The sequence below is a fragment of the Lutra lutra genome, chromosome 1 (assembly GCF_902655055.1).
Source record: "Lutra lutra chromosome 1, mLutLut1.2, whole genome shotgun sequence".
In the NCBI taxonomy this organism is placed as follows: Eukaryota; Metazoa; Chordata; class Mammalia; order Carnivora; family Mustelidae; genus Lutra; species Lutra lutra.
In genome coordinates, this window is record NC_062278.1 from 206,999,979 (window position 1) to 207,012,938 (window position 12,960).

A 12,960-nucleotide genomic window follows, 5' to 3' on the forward strand; every position below is an offset into this window, starting at 1 on the left:
GGCTCTGAGAAAGCTCAGTCAGCCATGAGCCCAAGGCTGAGTCCCTTCCTGGAGGCTCAGGGGTGGGGGACTGCTGGTGGTGGGAGGGGGTCACCCACAGATCCTGCTGTCAGATGACATAGGGCCTTGGGGCGGGGGTGAAGCTTTCTCCGGCTGGTTCCCCTGAGCATGGCAGTGTGAACGAAGTCTTGGGCTCTGGTTTTGCCAGAAACCCCTATAACCATGCATGGGGTACTGTCTGGACCATGGAACAGGTGAGGAGGGCTGGCTCTCCTCCCAGAAAGGCACCCATGGCAGAGAGAAGAGAAAACCAGCGAAGCCGAGTCCATGGCTACTCCAGAGTGGGAGCTGAGGAACAACTAGAGGGTCCCAACTCCTGACCAGTCCTCTTATTCAGATCACCCCCGAGGGTGCTGGAAGCCAGGGCACGGCCCAGACAAATCCCTTACCCACTGCAGCCTTGGAGAAGGCTGGAGGGAGTGGGGGCAGCGGGTGGGCGGGCAGAGGATTGCTGGAGAAGTCTCAGCAATGCTGTTGAGTAAACGCTCCCTTAGTGGGGACCCTGAGTGGGAGTCACCTGGGCCTCCGCTGTCTGCTCTCCCAGAGGGATGGCTGGACACTGGAGAAGGGATAAGTTCAGGATTTGGGTCAAGGTCAATGTTAAGGATTAAGGTTAAGGTCAGAAGCAGGGTCAGTGTCAGGTTAGGGTTAGGGGTTAGGATAGGAGTGAGGTTGAGAGTTTAGAAGGAATGATGGTCAAGGTCAGAGTGAGGGTAAAATCAGGTACTGGGTCCAGATCAGGACTTTCCTGGTTGGCCTTGTCCAGGGTTGTGCAGAAGGGAGCTCTGGCTTTTATTACTCTTGCTATGGGCAGGAATCAGGGGTGGGGGCCGGGCAGCCAAGGCCTTGGTCTCTCTGTGACTGTGGCCCAGTCGTTCCCCTTCTGCGTCCTGTTTGGCGTCTACAAGAACAGTTGCTGTGCAAGACCACTGTTCTGCCGTCCAGGGAAGGAGAGGAAAAGCAGGCAGGAGGTGGAGCCGGGACCCAGGTGCTGGGGAGGTCCCCGTGTCATGACCCCTTCCAGGTGTGGTGCTCCGTGCCCGTAGGGGGAAGGGTTCGGTTTGATTGTAGAACGGTGCTCAAGCAACTACGCACATTGTTCGCGACGCACCTGAGGCCAGGGGCTACATCCCGCCCCCCTTCACATCCTACTGCGATTTTAAACAGAAACGTTCATTCCGCGAGGTAGGCTAGGGGGAAGAGTGTGGCAGGGACTCAAAACTGTGGGGGTTAGACCTGCTGGCCTCTGTGTTTGGGAAGTTCTGGCGGTGTCTGGGGACATCTTGGGTGAAAGCTTCTGGTGGCTGGGGCCAGGGGAGTCCTGCCCTGGCTTTTCCCTGAACCCATGACACCTTCCCTCGTTCTGCTGGCTGGTAAGGATGTGCAGGGGCTGGTCAGCCCAGAGCAGCATCAAGGCCCTTCCTCTGTCCTGTGGGGCAGGGCGCACTGCACCCCCAGCTGCTGATCCCTCAGAGGGGGCAGCCTGGAGCTGGGACAGCTGTGCCCAGTGCAGGGGGAACTCGGTCTATGTGTGGGCAAGTGGGGAGGACATTCAAGAAGGGGCTAGCAGTTCTGCTACCCCTGTGCAGTCCTTGGACTGTCACTCCCAGGCCTGCCTTCAGAAGCCAGTGTTTCCCCCCAAACTGCTGTAGTCCTCACGAGAAGTGTGGGGTTGGGGGGACCCTCCTGAAAGGAGTGGCAGCGGAAGAGAAAGCAAGGGACTACCAATGCACATGGGACCTCGGTCTCAGGAGGCCACTGCTTCATACAGAGGGATGCTGTTCATACGGCCACACCAGGCTCAGTGTCAGAAACCAGGTACAGACCATCAGCTGGTACACCTTGCCTAAACGGTGCAGACCAGCTATCACAGGTTGCCTCTGAGCTGTCCCAGACACCAGCGCAGGACCTTATTCATCACTAGTTCATGAATTTCATTTCGTTTGGCCAAGGGTCTGTACCAGGCTGCAGTTGATGAATTTCATTTCATTTGGCCAAGGGTCCATACCAGGCTGCAGGCATTCCCAGGGGCAAGCAGAGGTGACAGATGAGCGGAGAGGAGCCGTGTACTTACACAGGGAGCGTTGCCAATGCTTCCGAGGAAAGGTGACCTCGGGGACTGGGGGCTGTCTGCGTCCCATGGGTCCTGTCCTGAGTGGGGTCCTGCTCACTGCTGGAGAAAGAGCCCAGAAGACACTTGCCCTCTGTGTGGTCAGGACAGGACAGGAGGTCTGTGTCCTGGCTCATGGCACCGTGGAACTGGACCTTGAGGAAGTTGCCAGAGGGAGGGATGGCATGCCTAGCAAGATGGAAAGGCAGGGACAAGGGCTTGGCTTTCCTAGAATGCAGAGGGTTGGGAATGAATCAAGGAAAGGTCAGGTAAACCCGAAGTGAGAAAGGCTTGCAAAACCGATGGGGGCCTTTTCCATTTCCTGATTTTCAGCCTCCCATGATGTTGTTCTCTGTCCTGGTTGGTGGTTGGTGGTTGTCAAATACCCACCAGTTCTTTCTCCCTCTTCCCAGCAAGACATGGAGGCAGGGGCCCCTCCCCTTCAACCTTCGCCTTCTGAGGCTGGGCTCCAGTAGCTCCCATGCCCTCTGCCGTTCTCCAGGACATGTGGGCTGGGAGCACATCACCACTGAGTGAGAAGTTGCCACCCCGAGCAGCCAGGTGGGGAGACCATGTGGGGACACCGAAGAGAGAGATGGATGCCCAACAGACCCAGCTCCTCTGGGATCCAGTTGCTTGGGTCTCCCAGCCCAGACCCTGAGCATGTGAACAAAAACAGTTTTGGGTGACTGCTGCCTTGGCTGCCATCTGGCTGGAACCTTAGGAGATGTTCCCTACCCCAAGCTGAGCTGCCTAGCCGAGCCCGTCAACCCCAAATTCAGGAGCAAACTGCACAACTGCTGGTGTTTCAAGCCACTGTCTGGGGGTGTCTTTTTGATGGGACAGCAAGTACATAGAACTGTCCTTTCTCCATTATTCATTATCCTTTCATCAAAAACACTTCTATATGCCTCCTTTTAAAAACTGGAATGTATTAGCATGGGAAGCTTCATATCACCATGGTACGTGGAAGTCTGCCATCAATGGCCATAAATGGAAGACAATTGTATAAAGCAACACAGGAAATGGAACTACATGATCAGTTTCTACATAGGGACAGTGGCCGCCTCCCCACCACCACCTCCTCTGGGTGGGGCTGTGTCCCACTGGCAGCTTCCCAGCACTCGTAGAACCTGTTCTCAAGTCCATTTCTAAGCCCCGCCACCAGCTGAGCTGCACCCCTTTCTCAGAGGTCCGGGTTCCTGCCCCATTCTGCCCATTGTCCGAACTTCTAAGTTTCACTATTTCCAGCCTCTTTCCCTTCTTCCTCTATCCCTAGGGAGAGGGGCTGCTTTCTGTAATTCTTTGAGAATTCTTGCATTGCCATTTCAGTTCTTCAGCTGCTGGGTGTAGAAGGCAACATCACTGTCACCCTAAGATATCCACGCTCTAATCCTTAGAGCCTGTGAACTAGTCACCTTAATGGCCAAAGGGACTCTGTAGATGTGAATAAGGATCCTGCAATAGGGAAATTATCCTGGATTACCTGCATGAGCCCAATCTAATCAGGAGGGTCCTTAAAAGTGGAAGGCAGAAGAAAATCAGAGGGAGATGTGGCTAGGAGGAATGGCCTGAGAGAAAGGGAACAGGACAGAAAGCCTCTAGAAGCTGCAAGAGGAAAAGAAATGGACTCTGCCGCAGAGAGCTTCCAGAAAGGAGCACCGCCCAAATGAGAACTAGGTTAGATTTCTAACCTCCAGAACTGAAAGATAATGAATTTGTGTTGTTTCTAGCCACTCCATTTGTGGTAATTTGCGATAACAGCCGTAGAAAACACACACGGGTTAACACTTATGTATGAAATTCTCTCAACATAACACGTGGTCATCCTCCCCGGCCCTGGAAACACAGGTTCCCTCCCACTCCCTCAAGTCAGGGCTGCTCCCTGTCACTCCAGATGGTGGGCAGACCCCACTTCTCCTGCCACTGCCTCTGGGGGCTGGAGGGCTATGGCTCTCAGCAAGCTCTTCCCTCTGCTGTCTCTGACTTTACACTTCCCCGATGACACAGAGTCCCCAGGATTCAAGGATCCCAGGAAGCCAAGACTGTCCCTTCCTCGCTTGTGACATCTTCAGCTCATATTCCTCTGTCATTGTGTAGGACCTTCTCAAAGCCAGGATTTTTGTCTCTAAACCCCCTCCAGGCCCTTCTGACCATGTGGATCCCACTCACTCAGGGCAGGTGACAAACCTGCCTCCAGTTCTCTCTCTTACAAAAGGAGTGGTGTTGCTTCCTCCAAGAACCTTCGCAAAAATGAATACCAGATAAATTGAATAGTTAGAAGGTAAAAATAAGACTCTAAGAAAATTAGAAGATCGGAGAGTAAGTATGCAAATTAGGATGTGAAAGACTGTTACCTGTGGACAAGCATCAACTTCTGTTGCTGCTGCCTAAAGGTTCTTTGGGCAAAGTTAAAACAGTGGACAACCTGACCGGCCGTACCACCTGTTAGAGCATAGGCTACAAAACCGATTCAGAAGTGGAGGGTCAAATGAAGTCCCCGTGTATGTAAATAAATAATGGGTTTGGTGTTGGTGAGCAGAATATCCAAGATAGCCAGAAAGTTTCAGGAATTATTGACTGGGGTGGCCATGCTCCTGATATGCCAGACAATATAGAAAAAAACCTGTGTGGATTGAGAAAGGAATTAAAAATTTAGCTTTGAGGGGTGCCTGGGTGGCTCAGTGGGTTAAAGCCTCTGCCTTCAGCTCAGGTCGTGGTCCCAGGGTCCTGGGATCGAGCCCCACATCGGGCTCTCTGCTCAGTGGGGAGCCTGCTTCCTCCTCTCTCTGTCTCTGCCTGCCTCTCTGCATACTTGTCTGTCAAACAAGTAAATAAAATCTTAAAAAAAAATTAGCTTTGAACCACTGTCTCTATTTTTAAAAAGAAAAAAAAAAGGTGATTTATTTTCATGTGTGTGTTAGTCATCTATTTAAAAGACAGGAGGTGAATCTTTGCAGTGTTTATTGATTCCAGGAATTGTTTCCTTCCTTCTCTCTTACAGGGTGTTCTTATCAGGCCTGGGAAGAGTAATAATGTAGCACCTGGGGGCAAAGAGGCAGCCTAGTAGCTTGGCACTGGGGGCCATGATAGAAAGGATTTCCATGGCAATGTTGACCTTCCCCTTGGTGCTGTGATGGATGGGGAGGAAAGTGTCCCAGGCACTGCAGGAGACCAGCATGCCTGAACTTGGCTTCATTGAAGGTGTCAGACAGACTTCTGGACAGGAAAGCCACAGCGATGCTCCCCAAAGCCAAGGATCCCAGGTATCCCTGGACATAGCAGAAGTCAGTGAGAGCCCTCACTGCATCCAGTGATGATGTGTGTAGATGCAGAGTGTGTGTGCATTTCAGTGAAAGGAGGAAGAGATCCCAACCAGATTCCACAAACAGTGACTTGGATCAAAGCACAGATGGGAATGACAGGTGCTCCTAATAACAACAGTGCTTTGTCCTCTTCCTTGGCACAGTTGTCTTGAAAGCCAAAAATCACAGTGATGATTTTAGTCAAAACAGTGAAAGTAGCCACAGCGAACACAAATGCAAACATTCTTTGTTGAAGTACGCAGGTGCCTTTGTTGGGAGGGGCAATGAAGAAGAAGAAACAGGGGGAGCCCAGGAAAATGTTGGTGAGCAGGATGTAGCTGAGAGTTGGCTGTTGGCCTTGACAAAGGGACGTCTTGGTGCTTCACAGAGACCCCAAGGACCACAGCCATGGGGACAGAGAAGCATAGATCTGTGCAGGCTGGATTCATCCCAGTGGGACTTGATAAGTCAGGAAGGTTGGTTTCTTTGGGAGACAGTGATCTTGATCTGGGCTTGAGTACAGATGATACCGTATGAAATTTGTCCCTGATTTTCATTCAAGTGATTAGTGGTCCTACCTCGGCTCTGGAAGATACCCAGGGCAGCCTCTGCTCACAAACCAGGCTGGTCTGGATGATGGAGTCTCCCTAACTTTCTCCTTGCATGCTAAGGGGGAGGCTGCAGTTGCTGATACATTCTACTAAACCCAGATTCATCCCTTGGGCCAAGGGGAGCTGTCAATATAGAAACTTAAGGAGAAAACCACTTGGCTTTCTAAGGTAGAAAGATGGTTTGATGGGATTTGATCCACTGGTTGGATCCAGGAGCCTAGAGGACTTGGCTCTGGTCAGTACTGCAGACTGGCTTCTTGCTGTGGCTTAAAGCCCTGCTCATAGTTGGCGTAGTGGTTGTATTCATCAAACTAAATGAATCTGGCTAGCATGTCAGGCAGATGGATCGGGTCAAGAATGAATTCTTCTAAATCCTGTGCAAGTGTCTTTCCAGAAAACGACACCATCTTTCTCCTCTGTTTTACTTTCCTTAGTTTTGTCCTCTGCCTTCTTCATATCCTTCCCTCTTCTTGTCTCAAGTTCTATGTAGACTCAGGAGCTGTCCTGACAGACAGCCTTCTAGGGCTGGTAGGATCTGAATGGGGCCGGTGTGGTGACCGTGGGGCACAGACCACCCATCACTAAAGCCTCTCAGGGTGTAAGTGTACAGTTATGTTTATTATTAACTACGGGCCAAGGAGCTTCAGACCACCGATGGAGAGGTTGTGAGAAGTTTCCAGAAGCATCGCACCCTTGTAATGCCCTTCACTTTATAGGCCAAAGGGAAATATTGGGACAGTTATGAAATCCTGAAAAGTTCCTGTTCAGGAAGTGGTCTTAGAAAAGAGAGAAGCATATGAAACTTAGCAACTGACCTCAGCCTGTTCTATATCGACGGACTTAATACCAGCTGAGCTAGCTGTCTGCTAAAAGGGGGAGGAAGTAAGCCTCGAGTGACATCCGCCCTGCTTTGAATGGAGTGTTATTTAGAGGACTTTGTCCTCAAGCAGCATGCTTGTGCTATAGGCAAATGCTCCATTCATTCGTCCAAAAGAGAAGTTTTGGGTCTCATAACAGATTGTGAGCATTGTTCCAGACCCTAGGGCTATACTGGATACCAAGGCAGCCAAAGTTTCTGCCTTCGCATTCAGCCTCTGAAACCAACCCCACTCCTGGAGATGGGTCCTAGCCCTCCCTGGCCCTGGGCTAACTTATCTACCCTTTCCCCACAGCCAGACCATGTTGCTAGAATCATCCTTACAGTCTTCTCCCATCTCAGTTCTCAAGTTCTCCCAAAGTTGGCCTACAGCCCAGTGGGTGCTTTATCCTGTTGATCCTTTCATACATCAGAGAGGAGGGAGGCCGTGTCGGCTCATCTCCAGGGAGTCAAGTTTTCCAAAGTGCAGCAATAGGACTATTCAGATCTCTGAGAGTCCCCATGCCAATGGGGCAGAATGAAGCCAATGGGCTTCAAGACCTGAGTCATCCTCTAAAGCTCTTTTTGACCTTGAACAAATGAATCCTATGGGTTACATCAATTATTTTCCAGGAACAAACCTGGGTTCCATAGAAACATGTTGTTTTCTAGAAGAGAATTCCAGTAGAACTTTAAAAACGACAAGTTACATTCACACAGGTGGATATGAAAATTTGACTTTATTTATCAGTCCGATGAGAGTAATTTCATACTGCTTGTATTTATGTGCATTACAAAAAAAGCATCTAAAACACTTGTAGGGGTGTCTGGGTGGCTCAATCGTTAGGCATCTGCCTTCAGCTCAGATCATGATCCCAGGGTCCTGGGATTGAGCCCTGCATTGGGCTCCTTGCTCAGGAGGAATCCTGCTTCTCCCTCTCCCACTCCCAGTCCCCCTGCTTGTGTTCCCTCTCTCACTGTCTCTCTCTCTGTGTCAATTAAATAAATAAATAAAATATTTTTAAAAATAACTAAAGCACTTGTAACCAAGCAATAAAAATCTTTTCAGGACAGATTCAGCCTGGGAGTAAGATAGAGCCCAACAAGTTAGCAGTGCTTGGGTCTTTCAAAAAGATAGACATCTTGGGGTGTCTGGGTGGCTCAGTCAGTTAAGCAGCCAACTCCTGATTTCAGCTCAGGTCTTGGTCTCAGGGTAATGGGATCAAGCCCTGTGTTCAGCTCCATGTTCAGCAGGGAGTCTGCTGAAGGATTCTCTCTCCTCTCCCTCCACCCCTCCCCAATTACTGCATGCACTTATGTGTGCACACTCTCTCAAATAAATCTTAAAAAGAAAAGAAACAAAGACATCTCTCTCTTTTTTTTTTTAAAGATTATTTATTTATTTATTTGACAGAGATCACAAGCAGGCAGAGAGAGAGGAGGAAGCAGGCTCCCTGCTGAGCAGAGAGCCTGATGCGGGGCTTGATCCCAGAACCCTGGGATCATGACCTGAGCCGAAGGCAGAGGCTTTAACCCACTGAGCCACCCAGGTGCCCCAAGACATCTCTTTCTGATACTCAGAGACAGGACGTTTACAAATGGTTTCACCTGTCAGCACATCCATAGTAAAACCCTCCCCACGGAAGTGGGGTCTCCAAATCCAAAACTCTTCTTCCTACTCATCATACCCTTGGCCGAGAGTTCATTATTGTCTCCTATGGATCAGATGCATTGCGCTGGAGACCAGCATGGAACCAAACAAGATTCCTGCCAAGTCTCTATCCCCCATTTAGAAGACTAAACAGACATCAAAACAGGCCCTGAGATGTCTATTTTTACTATTTTACTATTTTACTATCTAAACAGTGTCCTGACTTGGGAATAGAATACCTTCTCCATACTACACTCCATTTTAAAAGTACTACATCCACCAAGTTTCTTTTTTTTTTTTTAAACATTTTATTTATTTATTTGAGAGAGAGAGAGACAGTGAGAGAGCGCATGAGTGAGGAGAAGGTCAGAGGGAGAAGCAGACTCCCCACGGAGCTGGGAGCCTGATGAGGGACTCGATCCCGGGACTCCAGGATCATGACCTGAGCTGAAGGCAGTCGCTTAACCAACTGAGCCACCCAGGTGCCCTCCACCAAGTTTCTTGAGTGACCTTCTACAACCCGCCAAGCCAGCTCTCTTGCACCTCTCCTGAGTAAGCCATCACTCATGGAAATGAGGTGACAACTGTCCAGAGGAAGGGAGGATGGGGGACTCTGAGCTTCTCTTATAAAATGAAGCAGTCTAAAGATGATACATTTTATTGCTTTAAAATTACCATCACCCTTAAACGAGGGTGTAGTGACCTGATGCTAAACCTTGTAAACTTCAGGAGGTGGAACTGACATTTTGAAGATGCACCTGGCGGATTTGTAAGTGGCCTAGAGGGCAGGTTTTAAGGGAAGGGAGGGAGTTGGGGTGACTGGGTTTTAGTGTGAGTATCTGGGCAGGTGGGGCACTGGTTACAGTGAGAATGAGGTTGGGGGTATGTGAAAGTTGGGGGTGGGTATGGAGAAACCTTCTGGGAAAATCTCCTTAGAAGAAAAATTTCTTTGCTCTTTAAAGTCTCAAGGTAGAGGTAGGCTTTAAGTGAACTCATTGGATGGCCTTTGATGACTCTGAAAATTTTCACTCATAGAAGCTTAGTGATCTATTCAGTTGTTTACCATTGACTGTCACCATCTGTTTGCATCCCTTAACCTACCAAGGGTCAGGTACCATACTTTGCTTATGAGGAACTGTGTTTGAAGATGATGCAGCTAAATCTGAGACCTAACACAACTTGACTGAGGCCAACCAGCTACAAACATGCACAGTAAGTTCTCTTCCTGTGTATTTATATTGTATGAAAAGTCAGCCCAATCCAGTAGGTGCTTTGTAGCTTCCAAACAAACAGCACCAACTCCCTGGTCCTTGTGAAATGCCTGCTACCCAGAACCTTCTCCTGACCACCAGGGCCTTCCTCCAGTGAGGGCACAGTCCTGTGGGCCAGCTAAGAGAAGCGAGTTTGAGAGCGATGTCTTTGAAAAACCCTTGGAACCCTCTTGGAATATATTTATGGTGACCCTATTTCTTCACCAAACATTTTGACACAGGATCAGATATTGGTAGCCCATTTGCAATAGGGATTGCTCTAGAAAGTCCAGCTTATTCAGTTTCTCTGGAGACAGAACTGGGAGGATCTGTTTGTAGGATTTAGTACCTGGAGTGAGTGAACTCTGGGTGGTTTCCTCCCAGGGAATAACCCCTCATACCAGATGTCTCAGACTGACACTTTCCCCTGGAGCTATAGCTTGGTGTTCTAGAACATTGTCCAAAACCCGGGGCCTCAGTTCCTGGCCAAAGTTACAGGGAATGTGGGAGGCCTTGCTCTTAAAGAACAGCTTCACTTCCTGATCAAGACCCTGAAATCCCCTTTAGTCTGTATGATTTGTGAACTTTGGGAGTAAGAGAAATCAACTCCAGGCAGCTTAAAAGAAAGGAATTCATTCTATGAACACAGCAGTCCCTCATGGATCCCAAGGCCAGAAAGCAGCCAGACTCCTGGAAGGGACCAGCACCAGACTGGAACGTGGCCCAGAACCTTGGAAGGCACTTTTTTCACTTCCTATGCTTATTCTCCAGGCGTCTGCTTCCCTCCTATTTCCAAGTGGTTAGACTTCTCTGCTTTCCAGTCAGAGTAGGCTCCAAACCCCCCACTCCCAGAGTGCTCAGGTTTTCATGGTGTTCCTTCAGATGCAGGGAAGAGAAAGGATTCTTTCTCGGTCCCACCCCACCCTCTGGGGAAATGTCTGCTGGGTCAATACTGTGCTTTCTCCTGAACCCAAGTCAGGTCAAGGCTTGGTGGTTCAAACATGGCTGTCTTGGGGGGTGCAGATTTGGAGAGGAAGAGCCTGAAAGAACTTCTTTTCTGAGTTTGGTCCTGAGCAAACAGTGAGGGTAGGAGCATGACTGGGTCCCATCAAGGAGGTCTGTGGATCTGGGTCCTGTGGATGCTTGCCATTTGGTCATAGTCCTCTTGGGTCTATGGAGACTGTCATTAGTTTATGCTCAGTACACTTTCCACTATTTACTTCAGAAGCTGCTTCTTCTCCATTCCGTGTAGGCCTGAGAGAAATCATACAGTATTTGTCCCTTTGTGATTGGCTTGTTATTATTATTTTAAGCAGGCTCCACGCCCAGCATGGAACCCAATGTGGAGCCTGAACTCACCACCCTGAGATCAAGACCTGAGTTGAGATCAAGAGTTGCACGCTCAACCGACTGAGCCACCCAAGTGCCCTTATGATTGGCTTATCTTACTCAGCATAATGTCCTATAGGTTTATTCATGTTGTAGCTTGCATCTGATATTCCTTCCTTTTTTAAGGCTGGATAATATTCCATGGTATGGATGCATCACAGTTTGTTTAATCATTCATCCATTGATGGGACACTTGAGTTGCCTCCATATTTTAGCTCTTGTGAATAATACTGCTAGGAACATGGGTGTACAAATATGTCTTCAAGATCTTGTTTTTTATTCTTTTGGGCGTATATGCAGAAATGGGATTGCAGGACGCCTGGGTGGCTCAGTCGGTTAAAAGTCTGCCTTCAACTGAGATTATAATCCTGGAGTCTTGGGACTATTAGTCCTATTAGTAGTTCTAACGTTTCTTTTGTGTGTGTTTGTGGGATCTTTTGGGTTTTCTGTCTGTGAGGTCATGTCATCTGTGAATAGGGATAAGACTTTTGTTTCTTTTTCTTTCCTGGTTGCTCTAGCTAGACTCAGCACTATGTTGACTAGAAGTGGTGAAAGTGGACATCCCCTCCTTTCAGGACCCCACTGACACAAAGTTTAGATCTTTTGTTATTGTCCCACACCTCCTGAGATTCTGTTCCTTTCTGAAAGAAGAAAATTACTGGGGCATCTGGCGGCTCAGTCTATAGAGCATGTGACTCTTGATCTTGGAGTCATGACTTTGAGCCCCATGCTGGGTTTAGAGATTGCTTAAAAAGAAAAAGAGAAAATTACTTTCTTCTTGATGTCCAAATTAGGTAATTTTATTAAATATCTACAAGCTTGCTAATCCTTTCCTCTGTATTTTCCACTCACTGTGGAGCTCATCCCATGTTATTTTTGTTGTTTGTTGATTTTAGTTAATGCATCTTTAATTTATAAAATTTCCATTTAGTTCTTTTTTTATATATATATTTTTCATGTCTTTGCTGAGATTTTTTTTTTTTTAACTTCTCCCATTTGCTTAAAGAGTGCTTGTAATTGCTTGTTGGAGCATTTATATAACTGCTTCAAAATCTTTGTCAGATAATTCCAACATCTGCGTTGTCTCAGTACTGCTATCTGATTATCCTTTCTTGTCTGAGTTGAGATTTTCTGGGCTCTTGTTATGAGTAATTTTGGATTATATCCTGGGCATTTTGAGTACAGGGTTATGAGACTCTCCCCTTTCTACATATCTATTTTAGCAGACAGTCAAGCTGTTTATATTAAGAACGCATGTCCTGGCCCACTTCTGCGGGCTATATTTTAAATGTCAATTACTTTTCAAAGCCCTTGGCTGTTCATTTGTGGTCTGTTGCTCACGAGCTACCCGGAGGCCAGCCTGAAACCTGGGCAGGATTCCACACCATCATTGAGCTCCCGAAGCTTTTACTGTGTTTATCCTGGTCAGTTTTATAAATGGATGTGTCCAGGACTACATACTTTTTTTTTTTAAGATTTTATTTATTTATTTGACAGACAGAGACCACAAGTAGGCAGAGAGGCAGAGAGAGGAAGGGAAGCAGGCTCCCTGCTGAGCAGAGAGCCCTATGCGGGGCTCGATCCCAGGACCCTGAGATCATGACCTGAGCCGAAGGCAGAGGCTTTAACCCACTGAGCCACCCAGACGCCCCCAGGAGTAGATACCTAAAGCAGCCCATTCTGCTATGAATTTGTGTCCTCTCCCCCTCCCTAACTCACCAAATTCAT